Source organism: Myotis nattereri (genome assembly GCF_964212035.1).
Source record: "Myotis nattereri genome assembly, chromosome: 6".
Lineage (NCBI taxonomy): Eukaryota > Metazoa > Chordata > Mammalia > Chiroptera > Vespertilionidae > Myotis > Myotis nattereri.
Genome location: NC_138081.1, coordinates 53,465,772 through 53,486,430, shown reverse-complemented (window position 1 = coordinate 53,486,430; position 20,659 = coordinate 53,465,772). Strand labels below are relative to the sequence as shown.

The following is a 20,659-nucleotide window of genomic DNA, read 5'->3' as shown; positions in this document are numbered from 1 at the left end:
GAAGGCCCAAGGCCCCGCAGCGGCTTGCATTGCTGCACAGCTGAGCCTCTTCGTGGCTCCTGCTGTGTGGCCTCAGGCAGAGGCTGAATTAGCACCTCCTTAGATCCAGGAGCCACTGTACCCAGTGGTCAGAGGGGGACCATCCAGATTGCAACTCCTCAGATCCATAAGGGACACACTCAGGGAGCAGACTCAGTGAGCACCAAAGCCCCACTGAAGCAAGTCTTGCCCCAGAAGGGTGTCTTCAGCACAGAAGTTCTCCCACTTCAGACACAGCTGATTCTCACAGCCAATTGGCCTGGAGGTCAATTCCTCCCAGTGATCCTACAACAACCAAGGCACCAAGAGTGCACCAAGAGTGTCCACCTCAGGTAACTGGGGAGGCTGAGCCACTGGGCCCTACAGGACACCTGGAGCACAGGGCCACTCTATCAACACAGGGAAGCAGCCAAAATGCGAGACAAAGAAACAGGTCACAAATGGCAGAAATGGAGGAAAGCAAACGACTGGATATAGAGTTCAAGGCCACGTTTATAAGGTTTTTCAACAATTTTATGGAAACCGCCGATAAATTTAATGAATCCCTCAATAAGTATAGTGAGACCATGGAGGACATGAAAAAGGACCAACTAGAGATTAAGCATACACTGACTGAAATAAAGAATAATTTACAGAGATCCAACAGCAGACAAGAGGATCCCAAGAATCAAGTCAAAGATTTGAAATACAAAGAAACAAAAAATACCCAACCGAAAAAGAAAAAAGAAGAGAGATTCCAAAAATATGAAGATAGTGTAAGGAACCTCTGGGACAACTTCAAGCGTACCAACATCAGAATTATAGGGGTACCAGAAGGAGAGAGAGGGCAAGATATTGAAAACCTTTTTGAAGAAATAATGACAGAAAACTTTCCCTACCTGGTGAAAGAAATGGACTTACAAGTCCAGGAAGCGCAGAGAACCCCAAACAAAAGGAATCCAAAGAGGACCACACCAAGACTCATCATAATTAAAATGCCTAGAGCAAAAGATAAAGAGAGAATCTTAAAAGCAGCAAGAGAAAGACAGTCAGTTACCTACAAGGGAGTACCCATACGACTGTCAGCTGATTTCTCAACAGAAACCATGCAGGCCAGAAGAGAGTGGCAAGAAATATTCAAAGTGATGAATAGCAAGAACCTGCAACCAAGATTACTTTATCCAGCAAAGCTATCATTCAGAATAGAAGGTCAGATAAAGAGCTTCACGGATAAGAAAAAGCTAAAGGAGTTCATCACCACCAAACCAGCATTATATGAAATGCTGAAAGGTATTCTTTAAGAAGAGGAAGAAGAAAAAGGAACTCTTACCATTTGCCACAGCATGGATGGAACAGGAGAGCGGATAAATACCACAGGATCTCACTCATTTGGAGTGAGAATATAATGAACAACATAAACTGATGAACAAGGAATATAATGAACAACATAAACTGATGAACAAGGACTGATCCAGAGACGGAGAGGCATTGATTGGACTATCGGGCCTTGGAGGGAAGGTAGGGGAGGGTAGGGGTAAGGGGGAAAGATCAACCAAAGGACTTATATGCAAGCATATAGGCCTAACCAATGGACACGGACAACAGGGGGGTGAGGGCATGAGCGGGGGGGGGGGGGGGTAGAGGGTAACGTGGGGACAAGGACACATGTAATATCTTAATCAATAAAAAATATATTTAAAAAAAAAGAGCTGTGTAAAACAGTAATACCGCGTACGGTGAACTGAGAGGGGAGGGGTGGTGGTGGTAGGTAGGTTGCTGTTTTAAATAAGGTAATCATAGTGGGCCTCAGTAGAAGGTGGCATGTAAGCAAAGTCCTGAAGGAGGTGAGGGACAGGCAAGAGGAGGAGCATCCAGGCCCAGGGAACCAGGAGCTGTGGGCATAGGCTCTAAGCAGAAAAGAAGGCCAGTCAGACCAGGGTAGGAGTGGACAAGGAACGGGTAGAAGGTGAGGACAGGGTATGAGAGAGGATGGATGGTGCCAGAGTATTGATTTGGGATGGAAGCTACTGCAGTTTTGAGCAAAAGAGTCAGATGACTTAACTCAGGTTTGAAAAGGATCACTCTGGCTGCTGTATTGAGAAGAACCCACGGGAGGCAAAAGAGACCGGGGATCCCTGACATTAATTTAAACAAGAGATGATGCTGACGAGGACCATGGTGGCAGCAAGAGGTGGGGAGAAGGGTCAGGTTCTGAGAATACTTGGAAAGTACACAATTTCCTGACTGCTGGATGTGAGCTGTGAGGGAAAAGAAACCAAGATTACTCCAAGGTTTGGGGCCTGAGCAACTAAAGATAGAAGCTCTGGACAAGGCAGGTTTGGAGAAGGAAAACTTGAACAGGACTCATCGGGGACCTGCTACTCAGCTATATTATATATGCCCAAATCCCTGCACAAAATTTTAGTAACTTTCTTTTAACAATCAACGTCACTATAAGGTAGGTTTCCTTTCAATACATTCATTAGAAATGAATTGACCCTGAAGGTATAGAAATGTTTATTTAAAATCCTGATTCTTGGCCTTCTTTTATCTTTGGGACTACTCAACAGCTGACAGTCTTATAACTTCTTAATGATCCTTCTATGACATTAGACTTAACATGATTGGAAAGGTCCTGCTCCTGGTCCAAGTTAACCAGTGAAAAGTACAGTGATGCCAAATGGCAGTCACTCATCCCCAGCGATTCTCCTTAAAGGGCCAGCTTAGCTAGGAAAAGATCCAATCAATGGATGTTGGGATACATTAATGAAATCCACCTCCTATAAAAATATCAATGTCAGAGAAAATGTCAGAGCGTGAAGCATTTCAAAGAAGTGCCAAAATACACCCAGCCAGTGTGGCTCAGCAATTGAGCATTGACCCAGGAACCAAGAGGTCACGGGTTCAATTCCCTATCTGGGCATATGCCTGGGTTGTGGGCTCAATCCCCTGTAGGGGGCATGCAAGAGGTAGCCAACCAATGATGTTTCTCTATCATCAATGTTTCTATCCCTCTTCCGTTCTCTCTCTCTAAAGAAACTCAATAAAGTCTGGCTTGACCTATGAACCAGGAGGTCACGGGTTCGATTCCAGTTCAGAACACATGCCCAGGCTGCAAGCTCTGTCCCCACTGTGGGGCATGCAGGAGGCAGCTGATCAATGATTCTCTCTCATCATTGATGTTTCTATTTCTCTCTCCCTCTCCTTTCCTCTCTGAAATCAACAAAAATATATTTTAAAAAGAGAAAATCAATAAAAACTTATTTAAAAAAAAAGAAATGCCAAAATTCAGGGTCAATCTCTCTTATGAATCCTTATTCCTTAGGAGAAAGCTACTATACAGAAATGAAGGTAGGAAAGGTTCAATTTCTACCTGGAGATTTAAATAACACCTACTCTCATTTGCCAATGTAAAAATACAGATTTTTTTCCTTCCACTTCTAAATTTACATGTGTGGGTTGGGTACTCTATTTGTTCTGCACCCTGGGCCACCGGACTTCTCTGTGGTCATTATCATCAACACACCAGTTAGAAATACATATTAAACTCAGCAGCTGTGCCCAAGGCCATTACTTCCTATAATATGGCACAGATGGCCAAAAAGATGATTTTTGGCAGACTGGCCCAGTGCTAACCACCTAATTGAGGCTCCAGCCTCAAAACCAACTGATCCAATTTTGTTACCTTCACCCCTCCTCTCTTTTTCTCTATGTCTCTACTTGTCTCTCTCCTGTCCCTGGCATAAAAGGAAGGAGAGTACCCCCTAACTCAAATTTAGAAAAGTTCTAAACACAGCATTTCACCTGATTTTCTAGGGAGGAAAAGGTAACCCAATAAAACAATTCCAGTTCTGGAACAGTTATTCTTTAAACCAAAAGACTTTTTCTTTAACTCAAAAGTAATCCTAAGTATTGAAATAAAAAAAGGCTCTGGAAGAGCAGAATCTTTCCTTCAAGAAGTCAAGCTGGTTTGTACCTGACACATTATCAGAGGAACCATCACAAGAGTCATAATGATTAAATTATCAGGGATGAATAAATATAAGCATGGTATCTGCTCTCTCACACACATACCTCAAAATGACTTATCTTAACATTATAATTTGGCAACATCCTCACCATGCATAACTCTGATCATTTTCATACACATCTAAAATTCATTTATAATTTCACAAGCAGTAGAATAGGCAAGGGTTATTTTTCTCCTTATCTATGTATTGGTGTTTAACATTTGTATATCTCTTCAAAATGCCTGGTATTCAAGTGTTTGATGCTTTACGATCATGACAGTTAAGAAGATCATTGCCAGCTGGTGTGCCTCAATGGTTGAGTGTCGACCCATGAACCAAGGGATCACCGGTTCCATTCCTGGTCAGGGCACATGCGTGGGTTGTGGGTTCCATGTCCAATAGAGGGGTGTGCAGGAGGCAGCCAATTGATGATGTTTCTCTCTCATCGATGTTTCTGTCTCTCCCTCTCCCTTTCTCTCTAAAAATCAATAAAAACATATTTAAAATAAATAAAATAAAAATCATTTACTACTAAAAAAAAAAAAAAAGGTTATAAAATTCCCCTCAGACACACACACACACACACACACACACACACACACGGTCACACTCTGTTTTAGCCAATCTCTAAGGACAGAATTTTAAATTTAAAAGTCTATTAAAAACCTGCAAAGCACATTCTGAACCCTCCCCAAAATAAAGACAAATGACAACTAAAACCACATCTTCTCTGCTCCCAAAATCCTGCCACAAAGATCTATAGCATTCTGCGGCAATTCACTACTGACCTGTTAATCAATGACTCATACCATTTCATCCACAGTAGAAATAGCATTCTCCAGTTGGCTTACATAATGCCATATAGTCACCATCAATGCTCTAAATCTAAAAAAGGAATAAAATAAAAAGCATCTGATTTTATCTTAGGCAAAAAATGCACATTATTTAATCAATCTACTTTGATGAAGACATTTATAAAGAAGCTCTCTATCACAATCCACCTGATCGTTTTACAAAAATTTGAGTGGAAAATCCTAACTTCTGTCCCAGCAGTGACGATGTTAATCGCACATCACAGCTTCTATCCACACAGGGTGCCTGGTTAGTACAGAATTGCCTACAATGTTCAAATATCCACCGAGTATCCAGAGAGCTGTGTGAGCTCAGAACTGAACTGACTTGTTATTTTGTGTTAAATGTAAATGAAAGGAAAGCTGAGGCCTACTTCCAGGCGGCACAGCTGTACTTGGGAGGTAGGAATAAGAAGCAAGAGTGTGAGCAGGCCACTGCACTCTGGCCCACAGCTCCCGAATTAGACCTATCATCAGAAACCCTTTGGGAAGGTTTTTTAGTGCACAGTGGCTTGGCACCAATGCAAATTCCAACGTAATAATTATAGAGGCTTTGGGAATCTGTATTTTAAAAACAACTCCAGGGCATTCTGAGGGTCAGCCTGGTTGCGAGCAGCTGAGCTGGACTTCTTTGTGGAAGAGTGACAAAACATGATTTCTAAAGCAAGGTTGCAGACTGGCCAATCAAAAGCAGTAACAGAATACTTTTAATATAAACAGAACACTTTAAAATTATGTCTTATTTTGTTCTCATGATTCTTAATGTAATCCCAATAGAGAAGGAGACTTAAGCACAGAGTTCTGAAATCGAGCCACCACCACCGCGTCCAGGGGCAGAGCTGGAAACCCAAGAAAGAAATCGGAGTCTGAGTGCTCTTGCTTTCCCAATCCACCTCACTGTGTCCATCCCGTCTCACTTCACCCCACAGAATACTACCAATGAGAGTTCTGCTGTGACCCAAGCAACCACAGGTGGAGCAGCCTTAAGAAAGGCCTTATCAACTCTGGCACTGATCGTAGGAAGCTGGGAGCTGGCCAGGGAGAAGCGGCTGGCTCCTGTGAGATAATCCTCCTTCCTGGCTGGGATACTCTTGAGTGTTGTGCTACCACATAGAAAAACTCTTTCCTGAAACTCTCAGTATGTTCCCATCCGAGGTCAACCATGAGACTCCCAATAAGAAAAAGAGAGGCACCTGATCTTAAAAAAGTTCTTGAGTCAGTGAGACCTGGGTTTCCTAAATAACTTGGTCAAGAGTTGGCCCAACCCTTAAGCAGGCTCACTTAACATTGACATGCAAGAAGTCCTCTTACACCCTTGCCTCTGTCTCCTCATCAAAGAAATGAACAGTATACCAATAGCTGCTGATTGAAGCATTGCAAGTTTGCACATGAGCAAAGAATGATGTGAACAAAATTTGGAAGCAATCACAAGATATGATTTTCCAAGAAGAGGTCAATATACAGGAAGTGGAAAAATCCCAAGAATACTGTGACCAAAAAGAAAAATGTAGTGATTAACACACATATGTAGAGGGTCTGGCAATTTCATGCCCCATTAGGTTCTGGAGTAAAGAATGTCCTAATTTTAAAAGACAATGTGTAGGCCTGATGCTACTACATAGTTAAACCATGTAACTAACTCCTGTCACTAGTCTATGCTCACCAAACACTCGGCCGCAAGGAGAGAATATGCTCACCAAAGAATTGCAGCCACATCTTCAAACCCGTTGACATACATCGAATATATTAGTACTCCATTTTATAGCAATTAATAAAATACCATGACAATAAATTAACTGCAGGCTTCTATATTGATAGAACAACATAAAATGCAGAAATAAAAAAACCGTTAACTTTGTGAAAGATTACAAGGTCAGAGAAGGGAAGCTTATCATAAAAACCTACAGATGACACTAAGATTCACAAATTAGAATTTCAGTAAAAAGGCAAGTGAAATGCTGTGTAGAAAGGCCTTAAGGCTGTGCATGAGTTTCTCAAATGACATTTGATCAATTAGGAAGACCTTTAAGAAATGATAAATTGCTTTGTGACCTGAAGCTAAAGAAGATAAGCTGTGCCCAAATTAAATCAGATTGTAGGTAACTAATGTTTTCACAGAAGAAAAAAATAAAACTTCCATTCCATATTTCTTTAGGCCTTGAATTCTCAAAACACCAATCAGCCATATCAACTCAAGGTCATCTGTCTGGGAGAGACCAGTGACTCTTCACAGTGAAAGGTTATTGGATTTTATCTACACTACACTACTGCCTATCACAAAAGCAGCATTTTTAAAAACATCTCCTTTCAGGAAGCAAGTCAAAGAGAAATAAAATCAAAATAAATCTCTTCTATTCAGGTACCTACCTCGATTATGAACCTAAATTTTTTAAACAATAACCATAGCTGTCACTTAAGAAGTGGTTGAAGCCCTGGCCGGTTTGGCTCAGTGGATAGAGCATTGGCCTGCGGACTCAAGGGTCCCAGGTTCGATTCAGGTCAAGGGCATGTACCTTGGTTGCGGGTACATCCCCAGTGGGGAGTGTGCAGGAGGCGGCTGATCGATGTTTCTCTCTCATCGATGTTTCTAACTCTCTATCCCTCTCCCTTCCGCTCTGTAAAATATCAATAAAACATTTTTTTTTTTTAAAAAAAGAAGTGGTTGAAAATATGCTCATATTTAAAGTGGGCATATGATTTTGTAACTTTGCTGGCCTGCAACTTAGATGTGGACACAAGATCTGGCATTGATGTCATCTTGCCTACCATAGTTTTCATCTGAGTATGCACACCTTACTATAATCAATATCCACTACATACTAAATCTTTAAGAAAATTTTTACTATATTTTCTTCTGGATTCATTGAGGGTAAAAGATATTCTGACTTTGACAAAGGATCACAAATTTAGCATTATCAATTCCCTAAGTTTTTCTTATTTTAGGTATCTAAACTAATGTTACTCATTAACTATTAAAACGAGTGCATCTGAATTATTAAATTGCAACACATTTAAAGAAACACAGAAATAGATATATACACATATCCATGCATGCATGCATACATACGTAGACATAAATACCTACACACCACAGCACATTTAGCACACAAGAAGTAGTATTTTCTGGAAGGATGTGCTTTATAATTTATGTGATGAATTACATAAAAACAGAACTTAGCTTGGCATATGGGTTCTTAAAATTTACTGCTCAGACTACCTTCCTGTAACCATTCCTTGTTATCACTACTACAAAAGTCACCAGCCTGGTGGTTTGCTAACAGTACCCACTGCTGTCTGGGTTACCCCAAGCCCCGGAGCTGGGAGAGTGACCTTGAAAAAAGTCAAAACATTGTAATCTCATCTGCATTCCTTGGTCATCAGAGAACCGGACGGTATCAAAAAAGCAGCAAAATTACTCTGCCACTTGTGAGGGTAAGGAGTTGCTTAGCAGGAGTGAAGACAGTAGTAGAGAGAAAAAATTCGATTTAACTAAGACAGTGGTACAGAGAAAAAAAAGAGAAAAAATTCGATTTAACTAAGAATGTATTCCCCTTGGGAAGGCTTTAATCCTGTCTGACTTAAAAGTGAACTTGAGGAGTTTTTCTGTTGAGCATGGTGGGCTTTTGACCTTTTCATGAAACCATAATTCAGCATAAAGGGAAGCCCCTAATTGTCTAGAAAGATGTAGACAACTAGAACTTGACCTCACAGAAATGCTAGGAGGTCTGTAAATGCTTGGTGCTGCTTTTATAAATCCACGGGGGACACAAGGGGCACCTCTGGGCTTTATACAGCTGGGGACTGCTGAAGAAACCCTATAATAGAGCCCCAGTTAGCTGCCTAGTCAGGAAGAAATTGGCCCTGTGACCAGGCTGGGGCTACAGGAGTTGCCAATATGAGGGAGAAGTGGCTTGCCAGAGAGGTGACACCAATAACCCCAATCCATGCATTCCTCTCCCCAGGAGAGTCCACTCAAGCAGCCCACTGCTCACTCAAGCTCTAATGCAGGAAGAGTGGAACTGCTCCCCTCTAAGGCTGACAGACCAGATTATGACATTTTATATGGTGCCCAAATTTTAAGTGAATTCTACCCTCATTTTGAGGAAGGTCAAGAGAGGAGGGGAGAGACAAAAGGAAGGAACTGATAAATACTGAGATTTTACTATGCACCAGACATTGTCCTAGATGTTTTTTTCTATGTATATCTTACTTCATCTCAGTATAGCCCTATAATCTAGGTAATAAGAGTTCCCATTTTACAGATGAGGAAAATGAGACCTAGAGGGGATATGTAACTAGACTGTTAACAACAGAGCCAAAAAGTGTCAAATTTAGTATTCAAATCTGGCTCCCAAAGCTCATGTTCTTAGTGAATAAGACTCACAAATAACAAGGCTTCTAAGTAATGATTTTAAATGAGGTACCAGAACCTATGTCATTAAAAAAAAATGGCAAAATGCCTCCTCCACTGAGCTTGGTGTCTATTCCATTAGCATTGACAGTGTTCCCAATGAAACCGTCAGCCAGGATCAAACTACTTAATCCGTCAAAATTCTATATGCCAAACCGGTGGTACTGTGGGAGGGCGGAGGGAAGCCCTGCTTCAAACTGGAACTGGCTCATCTGGCATGAGAAGTAGAATATATTATGCCTCAAATAAACATGTAGGAGAAAGTCAAGAGTCTATGAAAACTGCCAAAGATTTTCCTTCTTCATTTAAAAGCCATCTTATCAGGTTGGCAATTTCAATCTTGCAAAACTATTTTAGACAAATTTACAGCTTCCAGTGCTTTTGCCATATGCGGAACTAATCTGAATTCAAGTAAAGTTTGCAAAACTGTTATTTCTTATACATAGTTCTTTTAAAAATCTCACCCAAATGTACAGTGCCACATGTCTAAACCAAGTTGAATTCAATGCAGTAATGCCTTACACTGTGCACAGGAAACAATGCAAGGACAGAAGAAATGTGAAGAAAGTTGAATGCTTCCTCTGCCTCTTAAAGGGTAAAGATCTCAGCCAGAAGGGATGGGAATGAAGGAGCCAATGAGAAATGACAGAACCAGAGAAAAGGTGAACAAAACAAATTCCATCTGTTAATTTCCAATAGGAGGGAAAGTGAGATTGTAGGATAAATTCTCAAGTTCGACTCTCCAACCTGGAAGAAATTCTGAAATAATATGAACCACTGACATAAGGACAAGAAAGGGGAAGCAAGGCACTGCCTGACACGAGACATAACCAAGTCTATCTCCGCTGTCACCAGATAGCTCTGTGTAATAAGATGGGCTCCTTAGATGTTTGTTTCTAATGATTTCCATTAGTTGCCCAATATATTTGTGAAGAGCAAATCATTATTGGTTTATGCAGTAGTACCCCTTTATCCACAGTGGATGTGTTCCAAGACCTCTAGTATATGCCTGAAGCCTCAGCTAGGACCAAACCCTAAATACACTATGTTTTTTTTTTCCATACACACCTATGATAAAGTTTAATTTCTAAATTAGGAACAGTAAGAGATTAACAACTAATAAAATACTATATAATAAAAGGGTAATATGCAAATTGACCCTAACAGCAGAACGACTGGGAATGACTGGTCACTATGCCACACACTGACCACCAGGGGGCAGACGCTCAATGCAGGCGCTGCCCCCTGGTGGTCAGTGCACTCCCACAAGGGGAGCTCTGCTTAGCCACAAGCCAAGCTGCCAGCTGCCAGCACAGCGGTGGTGGCGGGAGCCTCTCCTGCCTCCTCAGCAGAGCTAAGGATGTCCGACTGCAGCTTAGGCCTGCTCCCGCTGGCAAGTGGACATCCCCCGAGGGGTCCCGGGCTGCAAGAGGGATGTCTGACTGCCAGCTTAGGCCCGATCCCCCGGGGAGCAAGCCTAAGCCAGCAGGTGGACATCCCCTGAGGGGTCCCAGACTGCGAGAGGACACAGGCCCGACTGAGGGACCCCCCTCCCTCCCCCCCTGAGTGCACGGGGCCTCTAGTAGAACTATAAATATATACTCTAGTAAAAGTTGTGTGAATGTGAACTCTAAAATATCTTATTGTACTGTGCTCACTTTTTCACTTAAAGGAAGCACTTTATAGTTCCTCTTTGGCATATCCAAATTGCCAGCATCACTACTCTTGTGTTTGGGATCAATATTAAGTAAAATAAGGATTACCTGAACACAAGCACTGGGATACCTTGACGGTCAACCTGACAGCGGAGTCGGCTACTAAGTGACCAATACGTAGGTAACATATACTGGCTGGGTTAACTGAACAAAGGGATGATTCATGTCCCAGGTGGCATGGAGTGGTCAAGTGTGAGACTGCATCACACTACTCAGAATGGCGGGTCATATAAAATGTATGAATTATTTATTTACGGAATTTTCCATTTAATGTTTTTGAACTGTAGTTGACTGTGAGTAACTGAAACCATGGAAAATGAAACCATGGATAATGGGGGACTACTGCATTGTGCTTGATGGGAATTAAAACCCCTCCAACTTTAAAGCAAATTCCTGTCATACCAAATGTCCTTAGTGCTAGACTCTAACTAGCTATGACATGCTTTCTACTTTATTTCACCTTGTTACCTTGGGCCCATCATCCTAACAGGTAGCCCTCCCAACCAGTTATCACAGAGCTAGTACTTGAATACAAGTCTAACTTCCATTTGCTCATCACATTTTTTTCTTTTTCTTTTTTTTTAAAAATATATTTTATTGATTTTTTTACAGAGAGGAAGGGAGAGGGATAGCGAGTCAGAAACATCGATGAGAGAGAAACATCGATTCAGCTGCCTCTTGCACGCCCCCTACTGGGGATGTGCCCGCAACCCAGGTACATGCCCTTGACTGGAATCGAACCTGGGACCCTGAGTCCGCAGGCCGACGCTCTATCCACTGAGCCAAACCAGCTAGGGCCACATTTTTTTCATATTTCATTTCAGGTAACAAAAATGTTGACCCAATCAGGATCATGAGCAGAGTCCATTTACCTGTCACCAAAGACTTCAGTCTGGGTTTTAGTATAGATTTTCAAATAGCTAACACACAGCTTACATGTCTCCTCCCTTGTCCCACAGATATGAGACATCAACAGTGTATTCAACGTTAAAATCTCTGTAAGAGATTTTACTAATCTTCAAAGATTACCCACTAATCTTCGAGTCTATGATACTACAAAAGAAAATGTTTACATTGATACATTTGTCCTTTTTCATCTAACTTCAAGAATCTCTTTCCCAATTTTTGAAAATCCAGATATTTGTCCACTCTAACTGAATTCATGTAAAATATATACGTAGGCTTCCTTTCCACAGAAAAGTGATATCAAAAGAGGAAATTACATGCCAAGTGTTTTATGGTAAGACACACCATAATAGTTCATGGGTATTTACAGTGCATCAGACTTTGTATAGAGAATATAATGCTTGGTTCTTCCCTTGCTGTTTCTTTTCAGTCTTTTAGAAGAATCCACACTTTACTCTCCAGATTTTCCTGTGTCTACAGCTCCCCGCTTAGTCTCCTTCATCAACTTGTCTTTTTCTACCTCTTCCCACACAGTCCAGTTCCATCTTCTTGCTGCACTACATGTTGGAGACTGTATTTCTTCTCACAGTCTGGTCATCGCTTGAGCTCATCAGTATCAGACCTCTTGGTACATTATCCTCTCAACTCCCATTTCCAACTGATTGGCAGTGCTTCCCATCCTACCATAGCTAAAGGGATCATTTACCGGCATCAGACTCAGCCATCCAAGTGCAGCACTAACTCTCCTACACAGGACTTACCTGATCTCCACAATCAGAATATTTTTAAAATTTTTTCCCTATATTATGCTATATGAAATATTGTCTCTGTATCATTTAACACACAACTGTCTCCTGATCACAATTCTATACATGTCTATAACCTCATCAGGTCATCGGCAGAGAAGGATGGGTGTGAAGTGAGAAGAGCTGCTGAGGTCTAAAGTTTTCTTTCATTGATCCAATTTAACTTCACAAAGTTTTGGGTTCTCCATCTGTGAAATGGAAATAAGATGCCCACTGATAGGGATGTTGTGAAGACGATATGGAGAAGGCAGCCTGCATGTCGAAGGGACTGGAAAATGGAAACTGCAGGAGCAGTGTGTGTGTGTTTGCTTGAATCCTTAAAGGCAGACATGTGACCCCCAGAGCACTCAGCCAGGACTTTGTTATGTTATTGACTATCATCTGCATAGCTCTTTACTAGGGGTGCAACACATTTCATAAACTGGAAACTGAAATGTTTTTATTTATTACTAGAGGCCCAGTGCATGGATTCGTGCACGGGTGGAGTCCCTCGGCCTAGCCTGCACCCTCTCACAATTTGAGACCCCTTGGAGGATGTCAGAGAGCCGATTTTGGCCCAATCCCTGCAAGCCAGGCCAAGGGACCCCATCGGTGCATGAATCTATGCACAGGGACTCTAGTATGCATATAAGATCTTTGGTTAATCTCTTTCCGCCCTTCCCCCCCCCTTCCCTCTGAGATTCATCAGTCTGTTCCATGTTTCCATGCCTGTGGTTTCCGTTCCTGCATTGAGCATCTGCCCCCTGGTGGTCAGTGCGCATCACAGGTACTGGCTGGTCAGTCGGTCGCTTAGGCTTTTATATGTATAGATGAAAGCATCCTTTAGAGCAGTGGTTCTCAACCTTCCTAATGCCACAACCCTTTAATACAGTTCCTCATGTTGTGGTGACCCCAACCATAAAATTATTTTCGTTGCTACTTCATAACTATAATTTTGCTACTGTTATGAATTGTAATGTAAATATCTGATATGCAGGATGTATTTTCATTGTTACAAATTGAACATAATTAAAGCATAGTGATTAATCACAAAAACAATATGGAATTATATATGTGTTTTCCGATGGTCTTAGGTGACCCCTGTGAAAGGGTCGTTTGACCCCTAAAGGGGTTGCGACCCACAGGTTGAAAACCACTGCTTTAGAGGATGATTTTAGAGTAAGAGAACTATTAGAAGTCCCTGTCCAAATCTTGGCTTTTTAAATTTATTGAGAAACTTTTCTTTTTAAAAAAATATATTTTTATTAATTTCAGAGAGGAAAGGAGAGGGAGAGAAACATCAATAATGAGAATCATTGATTGGTTGTAGCTTACACACTCCCTACTGAGGATCAAGCCCGCAACCTGGGCATGTGCCCTGACTGGGAATCTAACCGTGACCTCCTGGTTCATAGGTCAACGCTCAACCACTGAGCCATGCTGGCCTGGCTTGGCTTTTTTTTTTCTAAATGACACCTCTTTGGGTCCACAAGAAACAATGTAAATAAAATAACACTCCTTTCTTGATTTTATTTATTTATTTATTGTTGACAGTATTACAGATGTCACCCATTTCCTTCCATCCCCCCTCCACCCAACCCCGCCCCACCCCAGGCCTTCCCCACCCTACTGTCTGTGTCCATGGACTATGCATATATGTTCTTTGGTTAACCTCTTCCCGTCTCCTCCCTTCTGTCTGATTACTAGATATGCTTCGGAGAAATCTACTGACATCTCTACAGCTTTAGTAGGAATGTGAGAAAGAGGCAGCTTCTCAAAAGGTATTCAATGCATTGCAAGATTATTTAAGGAACAAACAGACTTTTCTCTGCCAGGGTCCTGGAATGAATGTTCCTTCGAGTTCCCATTTATGTTCTTGTTCTTTTGGAATTTGCAGTATTCTGTGGTGGCTTTAACTACCTAAAATCCTAAGAGGAATTTTTCATTGGAAGATTCAGGATATATATATATACACACACACACACACACACACACATATATATGTGTGTGTGTGTGTGTGTGTGTATGTGTGTGTATATATATATATATATTTCAGAGAGGAAGGGAGAGGGAGAGAGAGAGATAGAAACATCAATGATGAGAGAATCATTGATTGGACGCCTCCTGCACACTCCCTACTGGGGATGGAGCCCGAAACCCAGGCATGTATCCTTGGCTGGAATCAAACCCAGGACCCTTGAATCCACAGGCCGATGCTCTATCCACTGAGTCAAACAATCTAGGGTACTTTTTTTTCTGACCAACTTTTTATTCCACCTATTCCTTCAACTGACATTTTCTATATTTTCTAGTCCTATGCCCAAAACAAAAATGAAGCCAGGAACATAAGATGTTTTAAACTATAAATGCTTTTGTTTCACCAGATTGAAAAATTCCCATTTTGGAGCACGTCATGCTCTTTTATATTCTCTGAAATATAATATAAAGGACCAAAGAAACCTCAAAACACACTTGAACCTTTTTATTGAAGAAATGATGAGGAACATTTTTAGAGATTTTAATATTAAAATCAGAAAACTCTTAATCACTCTTATAATGATGGATGTATTTGTTAGAGAAAAATAGTATAGAAATGAATGAGACCTAATAGCTATGGATTGATTGCAAACTAGCAGGCCACAGGCCACATGTAGCCTAGATATATTTATAATGTGTTCCTTATAGTTTTTAAAATTAAGGACATATTACATAAAAACATCTGGAAACTTCAGTTTTCTGTGAAAAAGAATTTTTAGAACTGTGGCAACAATCAGCTACAGTAGGAGTTGCCCCATTTATAGTGGTTTTCTCTTTCCAGAAGCCAAAATCCTCATCTCCCTCCCTCCCATGTGCCTCCTACCAGGATGCTCCACTCCTTCATCTCACCTGTCAGAGCCTTGCACACACTGGAAATGCAGGTACAGGAAAGTTTTAAAGGCAAAGAGCCTAGATCTAAAAAAGAGCTTTCCCCTTCACTAGCTCTGTAACTTCAGCAAGCTGTGAGTTTTCAGGCCCGTCAGCTTTAAAATGAAGATAAATCCTTGACCTCACAAGGTTGTTACAGGAACTAAAAAGGGAGTATACAGAAAGTACTTTGTAAACTGTAATGTAAAATGTTTGTCATCGTTATTCATTTCCCAGCCCCCTTTCAGTTGCATAAATCCCCTCTACCTACCTCAGTTATATTGGCTTCCTTGATTCTCACATTATTACATCCTGTATGACACAGTTTAAAGTCTAAATAAAAAGAATCTTATATATTTACTTACATCGTTTAATAAAAGATAGAAAAGATGAACAAATATTAAAGGAAAACAAAATGAATTGTTGAATGCCACGGATCTTTACTAGGTCATTTCTGTTTGTGACGAAGGTATGAAATTAGTGCAAAGTGTAATTACCAGATGGCTGACCCTTTCAAATGCTGTGTAATAAGTTCACCCACTAGGCACCCGAGGCCTCAAGGTAAAACCGACAGCCCAGTGATTAGGAGATCCTCTAAGATTAGAGCACTGGCCTGCTCCTTGGGTCTTACCCAGTGCTCCAGTAAAGGGCTCAATCCATCAGGGAAAACAACAACAGGGTCTAAAAAGCTTTCTCTGTGCATCCTTCCTATGTTTTAACACGAGCTCCAAAAACTCGGAATCTGGAGTATTAAGACATGGCACACATTTTAGATCTACATCTATCTACATATGTCAAATAATCAATAAGAGACTGGAAAAATCTCAGAAATGGAAGAGGTGCAGAAAACTGCACTGAAATAATAATTCAGTGGATATAGAAATGTTAGCAAAGATGTGTCTTATGGGTGCTTACTCCTTAAATTAGGAATTTCACATATGTATTCCTGTTCTGGTCAATTTACAACAGAAGACCATCCTTGTACGATAAATTTATTTATCTTCTGCTTTCAATGTTAAGATAATCACATCTGAATGAAATGCAAAATACAATAAGTAGAGAGGAAGAAAGGATTTTAACTGGGATCAGCTTTCTTTATAAGATCACCAAAATAAGAGTAATTTATGATTCAAGACACATCCGTTGAAAAATTCATCTGACGAACCTTCTTTAAAGCATACCATATAGTGCAATTATCGCTTTTCTTAAAGTTGAATGAAATCATCGCCTGAATACAGATTAACGAATGCCAAATTACCACATGGACCTCAGTGTATATTTTTTATTTTAAAAAAATCAAAATAAACAACAGCACCATTGAAGAAACCAGTTCTTTCAACAGATGTCCCAAGGCTGATGTTTCAGGAAGTCTCCTTGGCAACCAAGGAGCACAGTATACCTGGGGTTGGGGGGAGGGGAGAAAGGTGATGGCAACTCCAGGGTTGGTAGAAGAAGTAACAGGGAGTCGTACTTGCTCTAGCCAGAGGACGTTGAATGCCCCTGAAATTTAAGTCAACTCTGGCCTCACCCCCACTGGCGCACCAGCAGCTTCCCACCTCCTCCCTCCAGTCTGCAGGCACCAAGCCCGAACCGGTTACAAGGAGAGAGACTGACTTACCCGATGGGGTGCGCGTTCTGCTGGGTTCTGTACCCGACGCGGCAGCGCAGGCACCGGGCTTTCCCCAATGCACAATGGCCCTGCTTCGTCCCACGATGCCGAGGTTAAGAGAAATCGCAGGAGCTTCGCTCTGCCGGTTTGGAGATGCAGTTGTGAAGGAGCGAGCGGGCGCGGGTGCGTGAGTGCGTGTGTGTATGTGTATGTGTGTGTGTGCGCGTGTGTGTGTGTGTGTGTGCGCGCGCGCGTGTCAATGAGTGAGTGTGCGTGTGTCTGCGTGTGTGCGCGCGCGTCCCTGCGCGCTCTGGGCTCTCCCGCGGGGAAACCGTGTTTCCCAGTAAAAGACACAGCAGCAGCCAGTACTGCAGGTGGCACGTCCGGCTCGCTGTGCCCCAGGCGGCGCGTCGGCTCACAGGCGCACCTCGGCGGAGCCCGGGCCGGGCTCAGGCGGCCCAGCGTCTCCGCCCCCTCCCGCCTCCGGCGACCGAGCACACACGCTCGCCCCGCGCCCTCGGCCGCGAGCACGCGCACAGGCTCCCGCCTCCCCGGCCCCGGGAGCGCGCACGCCGCGCACCTCACCCCCACCCCCACCCGGTGCCCGAAGGCGAGCCTGGCGCGCTCCCGCTCTCCCCGGAAGTCCCCTTCCCCTGCGCACCCTGGCCCTCGGGCACCTGCGCTGCGGGACGCGGGGTCACTGGCAGCCTCAGCTGCGGCCCCTCCGGCGACGACCGATACCCAGGAAACCAACCTGCTTGCTCCTCTCTCCCTTCCCCAGGGCTGGCACGCAACCTGCGGGAACAGAAGCTATGAACCCAACTTGGTGTGTCTGGAAGCACTGGCCCTGTTTCCCTCTCCAGGACCCAACCAACTTGTCAAGTTCAAAATGCCCCTATTTCAACCGGCCGTGTTGCGGGAGCTACTGGTAAATAGTGGCCCTCCTTAGGATAGTAGACTTCCTGGTACTGAAGAGACTGGCATCACAGTAACTTTAAGAAATGATCGGGGATCACCAGAGATGGATGGCAGCCTTGAACCTGAGGAATGAGGAAGGGTGCGTGGTTACAGCCACTTCAGCATTGAAACTGCAAACACCAACCCCAGACACCACCATTAAATTCCAGGGCCTGGCCCATTCTTGTGCCACGTGTGGGTCTTTCATATTCCTGTGTAAAATATTCTCAGAAATGCATACTTAGGCATAGTGGATTGTTTTACTAGGTAAAAACCTACCATATTCCACTTCTGAAATGAAAACCTTGGTCCTACGTGGAGTTAAGCTACCAGCAGATACAACTCTAAATTAGAGTAAACTATTTGGTAGAAGTTCAGGGTTTAAACTACTGCAAAAAATGGAATTTCACAGAATGTTATGTCTCATGTCTTGGAGGTTGGTGTTCTTCCACACTTGGGCTAGGAACAGTACCCTGATCTATTTTGAGATGACCGTAACATTCTCATTAGTTTCAAATCAGTGGTTCAACAATTTTTCCACTCTCAGACCTACAGGTTTTCTGAAGCTGTTTGCACCACACCTAACCCCTTGGGGCATGGCTGGGTGGCTCCCAGGGCTTGATATTTGAACTTTAGGATTCTGGGGACCTACTTTATCTGGCAGTCCTGGACACCAAGATGGGGGCAGGGGGAAGAATGACAAACAGCTGATGGCAAACATTAGGTGCAATGTAATTCTCTAGAAGTTTTCATACACAACTTGATATTTTTCATTGGATGCTGTGTTATGTTAGAAGACAAGTGTTAAAGCATATTTGAACCCAAAATACTGACAATGATTGGTGTCAATAAAACACTCCTTTAAGATTCATAAATTATTTGTCACTAAGGTGACTGTCCTTAAAACCTGAAACCCATCTATATTGACTGGATTATCTATTTGTTTAGAATAAATAGAAGCTGTTTATTATTAAATACAACTAAATAGAAAGAGCAAAGATATAGCTATTTACACAGAAAAATAATCTTTATTCCACCAACTCACCATCTGTGTGACTGTAGAATGGTCTCTTTCTGCCCTAGCTGAGTCTGTTTGCTCATAATTGTATTCCTATGTGTAAGCACAATGTCTGTCACATATCAGGGGCTCAAGAAATATTGCTGACTAACACATAGATGTTGAGGATTAAATTAAAAAATGTATGTTAAATGCCTAGTAAATGTCTAGTTCAGAGAGTGCGATTTTTTCCTAAATGACTTCATAAGATTGATTTATAGTGTGGTTGTTTTTAATTGGGGAAAAAAAACACACATTTACTTCTCTAAAGTACATGACTCCATGGTTTGTTAACTAGCCTTCAAAACTCAACACAAGTGTGTTTTCTGGAATACTGTTAATAGAGGAACGAATAGGTTTTAGGCACTATTTCTCTCTTGGGTACCATTATATACAGTCTTTCCTTATTAAGGACATAGCTTAAAACAATGCTTCCCAAAAGCTCTGCTATGGAACCCTAGTAATTTGTTCAACAAAAATTTTCTGAGTTCTTAGGCTGTGTTAGGCAGTGTTATTAGTATAGGGCTTTCAGTTGTCAAAAAACAGACAACATAGACTGATGAACAGAGACAGAGAAACAGCGATCAGACTATCAATCCCCAGAGGGAAAGTAGGGGAGGGTGGGGGTAAGGGGAAGAGATCAACCAAAGGACTTGTATGCGTGCATATAAGCCAAACCAATGGACATGGACAACAGGGGGATGAAAGCATGAGGTGGGGGTGGGGGGGTTGGGGGTTAATGGGGGGGATGAGGACACACTTGTAATACCTTAACCAATAAAGAAATTAAAGATTAAAAAAAAACAGACATTGTCCCTGTTTCAATCTAATGTTATTGACAGGTAAACTAAAGAAGAAAATGTATGGGTCCTTTGGTTGCAAAACAGCATAAAACTCCACCCGGTTTAAATAAAAAGGACTTTGATGGAAGAATAACAGGAACTCTGATAACTGATGGGCATCCTACCTAGATACCCAAGCTAGGAAGCTGCAGGAGTGAGAGCAACTCCAGAGAGCACAATGCATTGACAGCAGGATGATGTAGGGGCAGAAATGTCATGACCAGGTGTCTCCCATGCTGGAATAAGTGGACCCCAACCTACTGTTCTTTGATACTCCCAATTCAGATTCCAGCTTTCAGGTGTCTTAACTTAAAACACTACCCAGTCCCTTAGCGGGGGGAGGTTAGGCCTCCTGATCAGAGCCCCATCAGATTTAAGAAAAGTGGATCCTGGGAATGGCTGGAAAACACAGGAAATTTCACCATAGGAAATTGGTGCTGGGGTCAAAGGGGTTGGGGAAACACTGAAAACTGGCTCCCAGTCACACTGGCATTAAAGACCCTGAGATCTCAAAGCAAAGAAAGCTCGTTCACTTTCCTAAACAACTATCCTGGAGTTTGGCTGAATATGGAACACTTCCCCCCCCCCCCCCCC

At 42.3% G+C, this 20,659-nt stretch overlaps 1 protein-coding gene across 2 annotated transcripts in view; it reads right to left on the bottom strand.

The window, feature by feature from the left end:
• Nucleotides 1-17,685, bottom strand: part of KLHL32 (kelch like family member 32) — a 197,534-nt gene extending 179,849 nt beyond the window's left edge. Inside the window, exons 1-2 of one of the 2 annotated variants that reach the window (XM_081093831.1) lie at nucleotides 17,219-17,430; nucleotides 4,817-4,913 (exon numbers count right to left, since the gene is read on the bottom strand). The gene's annotated coding sequence lies outside the window, so the exon portion shown is untranslated. Of the gene's footprint in view, nucleotides 1-4,816; nucleotides 4,914-17,218 lie in introns of both variants that reach the window. The other variant, XM_081093830.1, reaches the window with a different exon arrangement.
• Between the last annotated feature and the right edge of the window lie 2,974 nt (nucleotides 17,686-20,659).